This window comes from Macrosteles quadrilineatus, unplaced genomic scaffold (assembly GCF_028750875.1).
Source record: "Macrosteles quadrilineatus isolate MER2022 unplaced genomic scaffold, UCM_ALF_1.0 Scaffold_1__1_contigs__length_201487025, whole genome shotgun sequence".
Taxonomy (NCBI): Eukaryota; Metazoa; Arthropoda; class Insecta; order Hemiptera; family Cicadellidae; genus Macrosteles; species Macrosteles quadrilineatus.
The window spans coordinates 4,823,175-4,834,774 of NW_026542594.1; positions in this window are offsets into that span (position 1 = coordinate 4,823,175).

Below are 11,600 nucleotides of genomic sequence, written 5' to 3' on the forward strand. Positions count from 1 at the left end.
AATATCCGTCACTACATTACAGGCTGAATCTATACAGTAAAATATTTGTGGGAAGGTATGTTATCATTAAGGTAAACTTACGCTTTGTAGAGGACTCTCACAATTGCCATGTTGCATGTATAGTACCCTTAATGTGAAACTACAAGGACCCATCAAAGGACTCTTAAACCACCATGAACTGAGTGGGGTATTTGTTACCCTATGTAGTGTTCATAATTTTCTCTAAAAAATTAAATAATTATTTGCATATTATTTCTCTCTTTAATACAGTTGTGAGAGGCAAACACGTTACATCTTCTACGCCTATCGTTTATCGCGATATTATATATTAACACAGCAGATTTTCTCCAATCTGATCTATTAGTAGAATAGATTAAAGATTGTGTTTTGCTTGATTACACTTGTTCGTGATAAAATTAGGTGTTTAATTTTTTATTCAGACCTTTGATGTTCAATCAATTCAAAATTGTTATTGATCATTGCACCACACCTAGGTACTTTGATGTTTGATGATTGATCTTTGATTCGTATTAATCTTTGTTGTTTATTCTCGTTTTATATATGAGTATATACTAGTTAGTTTTAGTGAATTTCCCTTTAAAAAATAAGTTATTACCATAAGTGGCACGGTAAGACCTAGAGCCGGGACCGATATACTTTTTCATTTTGATCTCCATAGAGGCCAAAAACACTATTCGTTCAAATGTTTAAATATGTATATATAAAAAGGTCCGGGAACGTGATAATTTAGGTATTTTTTCTTCGATTTTGACGAAATATTGTTTGAAGGTGTAAGGCAGGATAAACTTGAATGAGTTCGCAAACCAGCATGATCGGACCATGGGAACAGGACTTTACGGGGGGTTTTATGGGGCTATAAATGTTTTTTCTTTCATTTTTGACCCTTAAAACATAAAACTTTCCAATTTATTTATCTCTAAACCATTTAGAGCTTAACAAACAAATAATTTAGCATATCAAAGTGTTTTTGTTCAATTATTGGTTACAAAAAAATCAAAAACTGCAAAATTGAAATTTTTATGTTTTTTTTTATGGAGAATATTGTCAAATGTTGTAGTTTGCTTGTTTATGGAATTATTTTGATCAAAATTGGCAAATGTATTTATTTTATAGTAAGCTACAAATATTTTACTAAAACACACTTTATTCTCTGTAGCAGCAAATATAGGTACTCATTAAACCTAAAGTTATTTAAATAGATTTAATTTAGAATCAATTCAGGCAAATGGAAATTCGCTTAGTCTGCAGGTTTGCTGTGGCGGGATTATTTTTATAATCAACTTAATCTGATTAACACTCAATAAAGCACCTATAAATGTATTGATCCCTATAAATGTATTTAGCTGCAATGGAGGTTAGATAGTTAAGTACAGAGAAGTATATATATAAAGTGACTCAATAGTAAATTTAAAATAAAACATCTGCATAACGAGTGGCCGGAGACCTATAAAAGGTGAATGTTTCAGTGCCTAACTCTAAACAACAGTTGGTTCGGGGTTGTTTTGAGGACGACGCACACTTAGTTAAAGATGCATGTGTTTATAATGATTATACATTTGTATAATTTTCAATACAATATAACATCAAAGGAAATTGAACCTTATAATAAAAAGTAGTGCTACATACACACACTACTTAGTATGTTACAAAAACTGAAATGATGTTTTTGCATTTAAATGGTCTGTGTTATTTTTTTAATATTTTTGTCACCCCTGACCCAGGACAACCTTTTTAAGCGTTTGGACCGATTCTATAAAAATGAAGTTGACAACAGTTAAAACTAAAACGATCGTTAACTTTTCCAAGTAATTCATAAGGTTAATAAGTTAAATACCTACCTTAAAGATAACGTACCTTCCTACAAATATTTTACTGTACAGATTCAACCTGTGTAGTAATAGATGTGACGGATATTTATTACTATTACGGTGATACTGATCGGTAAACATGGGAAATTTTGTGTAAATGATTTCTGTTAACACCTGATCAAAATAGATATCAATAAGAATGCTTATTAAGTTACTGCTAAAAATAAAAAAATATGACCAGGAAATATGGTTGTATACAAGTGTTCTAGATTAAATATTCTGAGACATGGTAGTAATCGATCTCTACCTTAAGTAAACTCCAGTAACAATAGCAGTTGATAAAAAAATCAGTTAAAATAATTTACGACCTATTGTAGCATTTAACCACCAAACGTTTCAGTTCAGTGACTGCATAGTTGAGGAGGTAGGTGACAGAGCCATGCTGCGGTCTATTCTACTTGTAGTGATATTGTCGTTGTTGGCATTTCAACTTTGTCCAGCATTTGCCTGTCTATCAAGGGGCTTACAGGTAATTTAAATATATCTCAATTTAGAAAGTCAAGAATCAATTAGAATTTTGGATGTAGTATAAATTATTTAAAATCTGACCTAATTGAAACAGTTTGAAATTTGTATACTAAGTTGACTAATAATTTGCTTTATAAATAGTAATATTTTTTATATTTATTAATAGGGTATAAATTAATTAACTAAAATTTACGTATATTTTTGTAGTACGTGTTTGAATGATTTTTAATTGCCTAGTCTGATCATATTAGTGTTTCGATTAACATAACGTATTTTTCCTACGGTTACCTGAGAAAGCAGGCTTCCGAGCACTGATAGCACAAAAAGTAGCTAATGGCTATATTTACTTACTTTTACCGCACTCCAGTATTCCAAACAAACAACACAAAACAAAGTGCTTTTGTAAGGCACGTAATATGCTTGAAAATATGTTGGCAACACTTAAATATACAGCGATTATGATCAGCTAGTGCAGCGTTTAACAGCCTTTGAGTATTGATACCACGAATAACCTGTTGTTTCGTGTTAACATTCTATTTTCGCTCAACGCTTGCATTTAACCTAACATAAAAGTAGTTGTTTAGTGTATGAATAGTTATTTCTGTAACTAGGGACTCGTGTTACACATTATATTTTCCCTACAGTTAATATAAATCATAGAAATTATTAGTCTTTAATAGTAGTTTACGCAACGATTGCGTTAAGTGAGTCTTTACGACACGAGTAGAAAATTTAAGGCACGAGCCTTGGCGAGTGCCTTAAAAACTTCTACGAGTGTCGTAAAGACTATTAACGCGAGTTGCGTACACTACTTTACCTACGACCGTTTTTTAATTACTATCAATCTGGATTCAATTACTAACAATAACTACTGATAACTTTTTAGAGAGGTTATGTTTTCGTGTATTGTCATTGCCACTGAAAGTGATGCAACGACTTGTATAATCAGCCGATTTCCTGTAATTACGTGTTTGTTAAACTTCGTTAAATATTACATTGCTAGCGAAATTCTTACCATAGCCTAAATAATATTGTATCAGGTACAATTCGGCAAATATTTCATTTATTTTTGGACTTCCACCAACTTAATTAAGAATACGCGAGTATCAACATGAACAAGTCGGATAAACAATTAAATTGGTCAACTGATCAGCTGATCAGCTGATTAGTTGTCGTTCGAAGCATTACAATTTTAATTCTTTTCTCTCAATACTTGAACCTCATTGGTCAGTTTCCTGTGTGGATATGAGAAAACTATGCGGATATGAAATGAAACAATGCGGATATGAAAGTAAACAGCTGTAAAGTGAAACTTTTCAATTCTAAGAACTGGACTGAAATGGCTACTTTAAAAAACGGTCGTAGGTAAAACACTTAACAACACGTTTAGGTCAAATCCAAGCGTTAAACGAAATGGAAAACACTACAACAGCTGATCGTAGTTGTAATATCTTTAAGTATTGCCAAATTATTTGACGCGTACACGTATTACGTGCCTAATAAAAGCACGGTGTTTTGTGTTGTTTGGTTGGAATAATGGTGTGCGGCAAAAAAGAGGGTAGAAAAAGTAGGTAAATGCAGCAGTTAGCAACTTTTTGTACTATACAATGTGAATAATGTATAATGTAAATATAATGTGTAACGTGAGCACAATGTGCCTTAGCTCTACTCAAGAAACCTTTCATGTACAAACATTTCTCTCATGTGCAGCAAAGTGCCACTTCGCCCACTTGTTACACAAATGACTATTTAAGTCATATGACGTAATAATTTAAATGTGTTCTATTGTTTTTTGCAGTGCAGCAATGTTACATCTGCCCCGGAACATCTGAAATGCTGTGATAACGTTGAGTGTTCCTACTTTTGGTCTACAAAGGAAACTAGATGTGTTTAAAATCCACCATTAGGTTCTTGTAATGCAGGGTATCTGTTACCAAATATTTGTTCACTGTAACCCAAATAAAATATTGATCTAATAAACATCAAATGTGTGTAAGTATGGTTTATTAAAGCATTTAGTATTATTTCTTCCATTCAAATGCCTAAGGAATGACTGATTTTATAAAAGATTGACATGACTGCCATTTTGAAATTTTGTATTGAACCAAGATAATTAGCTCTCACATTATTTCTATTAACCTACATACAAAGTTTCATAAAGATTTGTCGGGAAAAGTCAAAGATAAAAGCGTTTATGTAAATGTTTATGGGAAAAATACAAAATGGTGGATCTTATTTTTGTATGTAGAATCCGGTTATGCATTGCGTGCTACGGATTTTTGTGAAACCCTGTACAGCAATGTGGTTCCTCTCTAAATTTAAATAAAAAAATCTGCACTTTTCCTCTAGATACCACAGTTATTAATGCTTCTTATGCTACTAATACATGTACAAACAGATTTCAAATTTTTAAATACATTAAATGTAGGTTTTAACAATAGTGTTACATTTATTATTGTTATTTAGAAGATCTCAAATAATGTGTGCTTGTTCTAGCTAATGCAGTCCTAGTTATAGTTTCAGTATTGATTGTAATTTCAAATCGTGGATAGCTGAAAGCCTCAGTAACTTGAATATCCAAATGGACACTTTTAGCGTGTACCAACCAATAGGAATAAGTGGTTACAGTGGTGTCATTTTAATTATATATTATAAGTCAATTTGTCAACAAGTCTACAATTTTTAATTTTACAATTATTATTTTTGTCTTAAAACAAAAAAAAATAATCATATGACTAAGTGGAGAAACGTCTTCAATGCAAAGAAAGTTCTAAGAGTCTGAGATAAACATTATTGTTTTATACAGGGTTAGTAAAAAGTGTGGAGACCCCCTGTTATTTTTTTAACGGCCCATACTAGAAAAACTAAACTCGGTACACCATTATGGCATGTTATGAAGTACCTTTTGGGCACAACCGCCACTTGGTGTTCATCCCCAAAATGGGGGATTTTGGGGGAAACAAAAAATTTCAAATACAAAGACCCATCGATTTACCCCTCATTTTGAAGGTCCTGGCAAAAGAAAACCAACAACGCAAACTAGAGGTCTCTATCTCAGTTCAGTACAAAATGGCAGCCAATTGAAATTCTCATAAGTTCCCAAACCCAAAATGAGGGATTTTGGGGGAAACTCAAAAATTTTAAATGATAAGCCCCATCGAGTGACCCCTCATTTTGAAGGTCATAATAAAAGAAAACTAACAACGCAAACTATAGGTCTCTATCTTAACACAGTAAAATATGGCAGCCAATTGAATATAAAATTGCAAGTTATTTCCGATTTCTAAAGATTTCAATCAGCTTCCATTTTTTACTGGATTGAGATAGAAACCTCTAGTTTGCTTTGTTAGTTTTCTTTTACCAGGACCTTCAAAATGAGGGGTCACTTGATGGGGCTTATCTTTTAAAACTTTTGAGTTTCCCCCAAAATCTCCCATTTTGGGTTTGGTAAGTAAGTGGCTATTAGGCTTAAAAAGTACTTCATAACATGCCAAAAAGGTGTGTAGAGTTTAGTTTTCCTAGTGTGAGCCGCTACAAAATTTACAGGTGGTCTCCAGACTTGGAAAGCTGCAAGTTAAATTCAACTTCTGAGAATTTCAATTGGCTGCCATTTTTTACTGGATTGAGATAAAGACCTCTAGTTTGCGTTTTTGGTTTTCTTTTACCAGGACCTTCAAAATGAGGGGTCCCTCGATAGGTCTTTGTATTTGAAATTTTTGAGTGTACACCAAGTGATGGTTATGCCCAAAAAGTACTTAATAACATGCCATAAAGGTGTGCCGAGTTTAGTTTTTCTAGTATGGGCCGTTAAAAAAATAACAGGGGGTCTCCACACTTTTTACTAACCCTGTATATAGTCAACAATCAGCCTCCTCCAAATGACGGTATTTTCTTAATTTCAAGTTAATACCGTACTGAATTATTAATTTACAATTTTTCCTTTCTTTAAATAAAAATTAACAAATTACTTATGAATGATGTAACTATTCAATTCATTGGACCACATTGCCATTATTAATTTATAAATTTATTATAAACACTCTGATTATAATTAACTGATATTACTCGTATTTTATCTTTAATCAAAACAATATTCCATTAACTACTTATCCAATACAAACCGTTCTCTCAGTTCGCACAATGGAATTGTGTCATTAATTAATTATTTCCACTCTTCGATAGATATAATGATGTTTTTCTTTCATTATCGTACACAATACTTGTTCTCATTAAATTTTATGGATAAAGGCATTAAAGTAAGAAAAAGGTTGCCACCCAATTTCATTCAATTTTGTAAGGTTTCCAAACTTACAAAGAAACATTTATAAAATAATGATATGAAGGATGAGAAACAATAATATTGCTATAATCAGGAATACAAAAAAAAGACTTGATAAATTTGCCTTTAGATGCTTCAAAACTCTGAGATGGTCAGATATGTTTTATATTATTGCTTTCCTTGTTTAATAAAACAAAAATTGGAAAAGTAAGAGCGAAACAAGTACTTTCGATTAATTTAAAATGTATTAAATTTAATAACGACATTATTTTGCATAGAATAGTTGTTGTCAATGATCATTGAACCTATAACTGGTATTTATAAAAAGTTTAATGGTTAATAGATCAGATATTAAAACAACAAACAACTTAAATGTTAGGCTTCGAGAGCATTCTTAAATTTATTAAGGCTTGGAAAATATAAATTTGTAACTTGAAAACAGTTACTCTCCTATGTTGTACCTTATATACCTGTTATCTGCACTATTATTATTATGATTATGCAATTTGGTATAAAGGTGTAAACCTATATTTATTCGAACGAGCTCGGGAACCTGCATGGTCGGACTATGGAAACGGAGGTTTATGGGGGGTTTTGTATGCAAAAAATAGGTTAAAATTTAGCAATTTCTTTCCAAACCATTTTGTAAAATAGTATATCGAAGCGTTATTATGCGCCTAATCGTTACGGAGAAAATTGAAAGAAATTGTAAATTTAAAATTCCCATGTTTTTCATATGGAGAATAAGCAAACTGTTGTAGTTTCCTTGTTTATGAATATATTTTGATCAAATTTGGAAAATGCATTTATTTAATACTTAAATATTAACATTTTTCAAAGAAAACACTTTTTTACCCTCCCTGTTGCAGCCAATCTAAAAACTAATGCAATTTAAATAGGGAAAAATGTGATATTTTTAAGGAGACATTTTAGTGTAAATCCAATCAGGCAAATTGGAATTTCAGGTTTGCTGTGGTGGGGGTATATGTTTATTACCGTTATTAAAACTATGAAACAATAACTATATGTGTATTCCTCTTATTCATGACTCAGAATATTTATATAAATGTATTACAGACAAACCTATTCGGACTTATTTGACTGTTAATTATTTTATAAGATAATTATTTTATCATACTTTTATAGAAACATATTGTACAAAAGGGTTTGTGCGACAACTATTAAATTTAGGTACAAGGTACTATACATCTTTCTTATAGATTTTGTACTAAAACAGTACTTCATTACAGAGAATGTCAAATCTACTGTACTTGATTGTAAGGGTTAATTAAAAAAAATATCTCTGTTAAAAATAAGGGTATCCTCAAGTGAGCGTTCAGGAAACTATATTACTTATTTAGACAAGGATATCCGTTTTTCTTTGCTATATTTATAAAACTAATGCTTAAGACAAATAACTTAGTAGTAAGTTTGTGCCAGGCTAAAGAGTAAGTAGGTAATCTTCTTCATTGTAATTTACGCGAAAATTTACATTTAGATGATATCATTTATCCGACTACCTGACACTGCAGATTTTATCCAGATATTTAGGCAAAACCAAAATTGTTTTAATAATCTGGGGCTGTCTGGTTCACGGAATCCATCATATATATTACAGTAAGTAAGCCCTAATCTTGAACACCAAAACATGAATGCTCTAAAATCTATTATATATTATATACTAGCTGTAACCCGCGGGCTTTGCCCCGTTTAACTTCTTAATTTTCAAGATGATCTCGTTAGCATGGCTCAATCACGTCCTGGTTGAAGTTCGTTCGCTACGCTCACTCACCTTTAGGTTGGAGCTCGTTCGCTGCGCTCACATTCCTTCAGGTTAGCTCGTTCGCTACGCTCACTTGCCTTCAGGTTAGCTCGTTCGCTACGCTCACTCGCCTCCAGGTTGAAGTTCGTTCGCTACGCTCACTCACCTTTTGGTTGCAAATTAGCTGTTATAAATGTAAAAGAAATAATAGTGCTAGTGCTGCACCCTGTTGGTAATCCTTGTAACTTTAATGCTATTGAACATCAGAGAACAGAACCAACTTGTTTAATTGAAACAGCTGTTAAGATTCAATAATTTCATTTCTCATAAGGTTAACATGGGATGGGAAACTCCAGAGCCACTGGGGCGGAGCCCGAAAGGATTTTTGAAATAAGAATATGCCTATATGTTAATCGGGAATGTGAGCTATCATCATGCCAAATTTCAGCCCAATCCGACCAGTATTTTTCGCGTTTACTTTTCCCATACATACAGCAACCACCTCTTTTTTATAATAGTATAGATAGATATTTATTTCCCAATTAAATGTTAAAAAATCTATATTTTATGCTTTATATACAGTCAGTCTATTAAAAAGCATGATTCTTATACACATATTGTATCGACTAATTTACTGATATTTTACTGTAAAGAGTATGTCCAAAATAGCGTTGAACTTTATCTAAATAATTGTCACTATACACAATGGCCTACAATCAAAATAAATCACAAAACCAGATTTATAAAAAATAAAACAATAAAAGGGAACTGTTGGTCAGTCCAATGTTTTTGCTGATCGGTACAAAAGTTCCAATCTAAACAGAAAACTTGGCGTTTCTCACAAGGAGAGGTTACCCTGGCTTACCGTGAGCCTCAGACATCGAGTTAAACATTTCAGACGTTTTTATCTTTCTCACAAAACTTTTTTGAAGAACATAATACTAGGAGTAAGAGTAGTAATATACAATATTCGTATGAGAAAATAACAATTAACATTAATTTATTTAGTTTACTATGTTACACAGCAGAAAGGAAATTGTAGGATTCACTATCTACCAAAATTATTTTCACAGGTTTTATTAACTAAAAGATTTATGTTATATATTTGAAAACTCATCAGTTTATTTTAAATTAAGACAAAATCATAAGAAATTTGGTTATGTAAATTTTGTAACAAACATTTAAATCGAACCATGTTCTATTTTTTATTTCTCAATGATGGCTCTTAGTATGAACAAACGCATTTTTACTTATATTGGAGCTTTTAAGTATAACATAGGTAGAAAAAAATGTATGTTACGCAATGGAAGATCTGGAAATGACAACTGCTCATTTGTAGCTAAAACTCAATACATGACGTCAGAGAAGTAATCTCAATACTAGGCATCATTCCTTTAACTGACTAGCATACAATTAAATTAAACGTATATTCATTAGCCTAGACGTTGACGTTCTATTGATACTTTAAGTGCTGCATACGTATCGTAAGGTAACCAGGGTTTATACCTCTGTTGAACTAAAATAGTTGATAAGAGTTGTATTTTGACCCTTAACAGTTTTTACATCATAATTAATATACGTGTTTATTCCAAACCAAAGTAAAAATGTAACCACCAAAGAACGTCACAGAGAAGGTTATTATATTAAGTGAATATTATATAGGTAGTATATTAAAGAAAGATTCAATTATTGTATTTTAAATGCAAAACAAAGAATGCCCTACCTAGTCTATGTAATAAAATTCAACAAAATCTTGGTGGTCTCATTAAAAACAAAAGACTCAATATAAGTTATGGTATCATGTTAATAACAATTCTTAGTTAATGGTTAAACGCTGTCAAGAACCACGGTTTCTAATAGATACATATATGTATTGGGCTTGTATTCAAAGGTAAAGATTGTATTTTTGGTAAATCGGTTAATTTATAAAATTCAGTTTAGATCCTTTGACATTCAAACACCACATCAAAGCTGCAGAGGAATGTGTAATTTTAACATCCGTGAGTCAGCAGAGCATTTGTTGGTCGCAAAATTAAAAATGTTCCATGCACATTGCGGCCAAAATAGAGAACTGAGTTGAATACCTTTTACCGCTATTTTTAAACCGGATATAGACATACAGTAATTGGAACTGAAAATATTTTAGCTTGGAGACTGATATTTGAATACATTATTTTATCACCAAGAATACAAAAGTATACATAGCTTTGAATCAGCAAAATCAGTCTACAACAGTAGTATAGTACTTAATTTACAGTATCAACCACACAAGAAATAAATGTGAATATAGCCGAACATAGGAATGCTGTAAAAGGAAATAGGATACGTAGGAGGTACACAATAAGTCAGCTCTCTCATCCCTACCCGAATACAGGATAACTCTCTCTCGTAACATTGGTTTACAGAGCTACAGTGGCTTCTTTGAGGAAATGGTAAACTGAAGTCTACAATGATTTACAAAGATAATGTACAGAACAACAAAGTATCCATATCACAGCCCGATCATGCTGGTTCGCAAACTCGTTCAAATAAATGCAGGTTTAAGCTACAGGTTTTTACAAAATTTCATACTAATCAGATCATTTTTCCTTGAGTTAACGCGCTAACGGCCATTACAGTATGGATATATGTATTTATGGATTTTAACGGAGGGTGTTTTTGGCCTCTGAGGACCTCAAAACGAAAAAGTAATTCGGTCGGGATCCAATACATAAGACCTACGGTAATAGATTATTTCCAATATGGGAAATTCAATAAAATACATAAAAATCACTAAAAAATATAAATATCATTAACTCTATACACAGTAAAAAAGGAAAACACTAACTTTTTGGCGACATAGAAAATAATAAGCTACTAAGCTTTTGCTTAAACAAGATTTACAGTGTGTAATCGCAGAATAGTAAGGCAACAAATATTTGGATTCATATCCTTTTGAAAGTATAATCATTACGATAATAAGCTATATTGTATTTTCAACAGGACAAACGCTTATAATTTTTACAAAAGGTACAAATCCGTTGAATCTACAAGTTAAAAATACATATTCTGTGTACTTTTTAAAAGTATATCCTCCTTTATAAGAGTAAAATTATAAGTAGGTATAATATTTCAAAACCATAGAAATGATTATAAAGAATAAATTCAAATGAAATAAGCTAAACAGATTCTTTCAGGCATTTAATTAGATCAAATTCAAAAT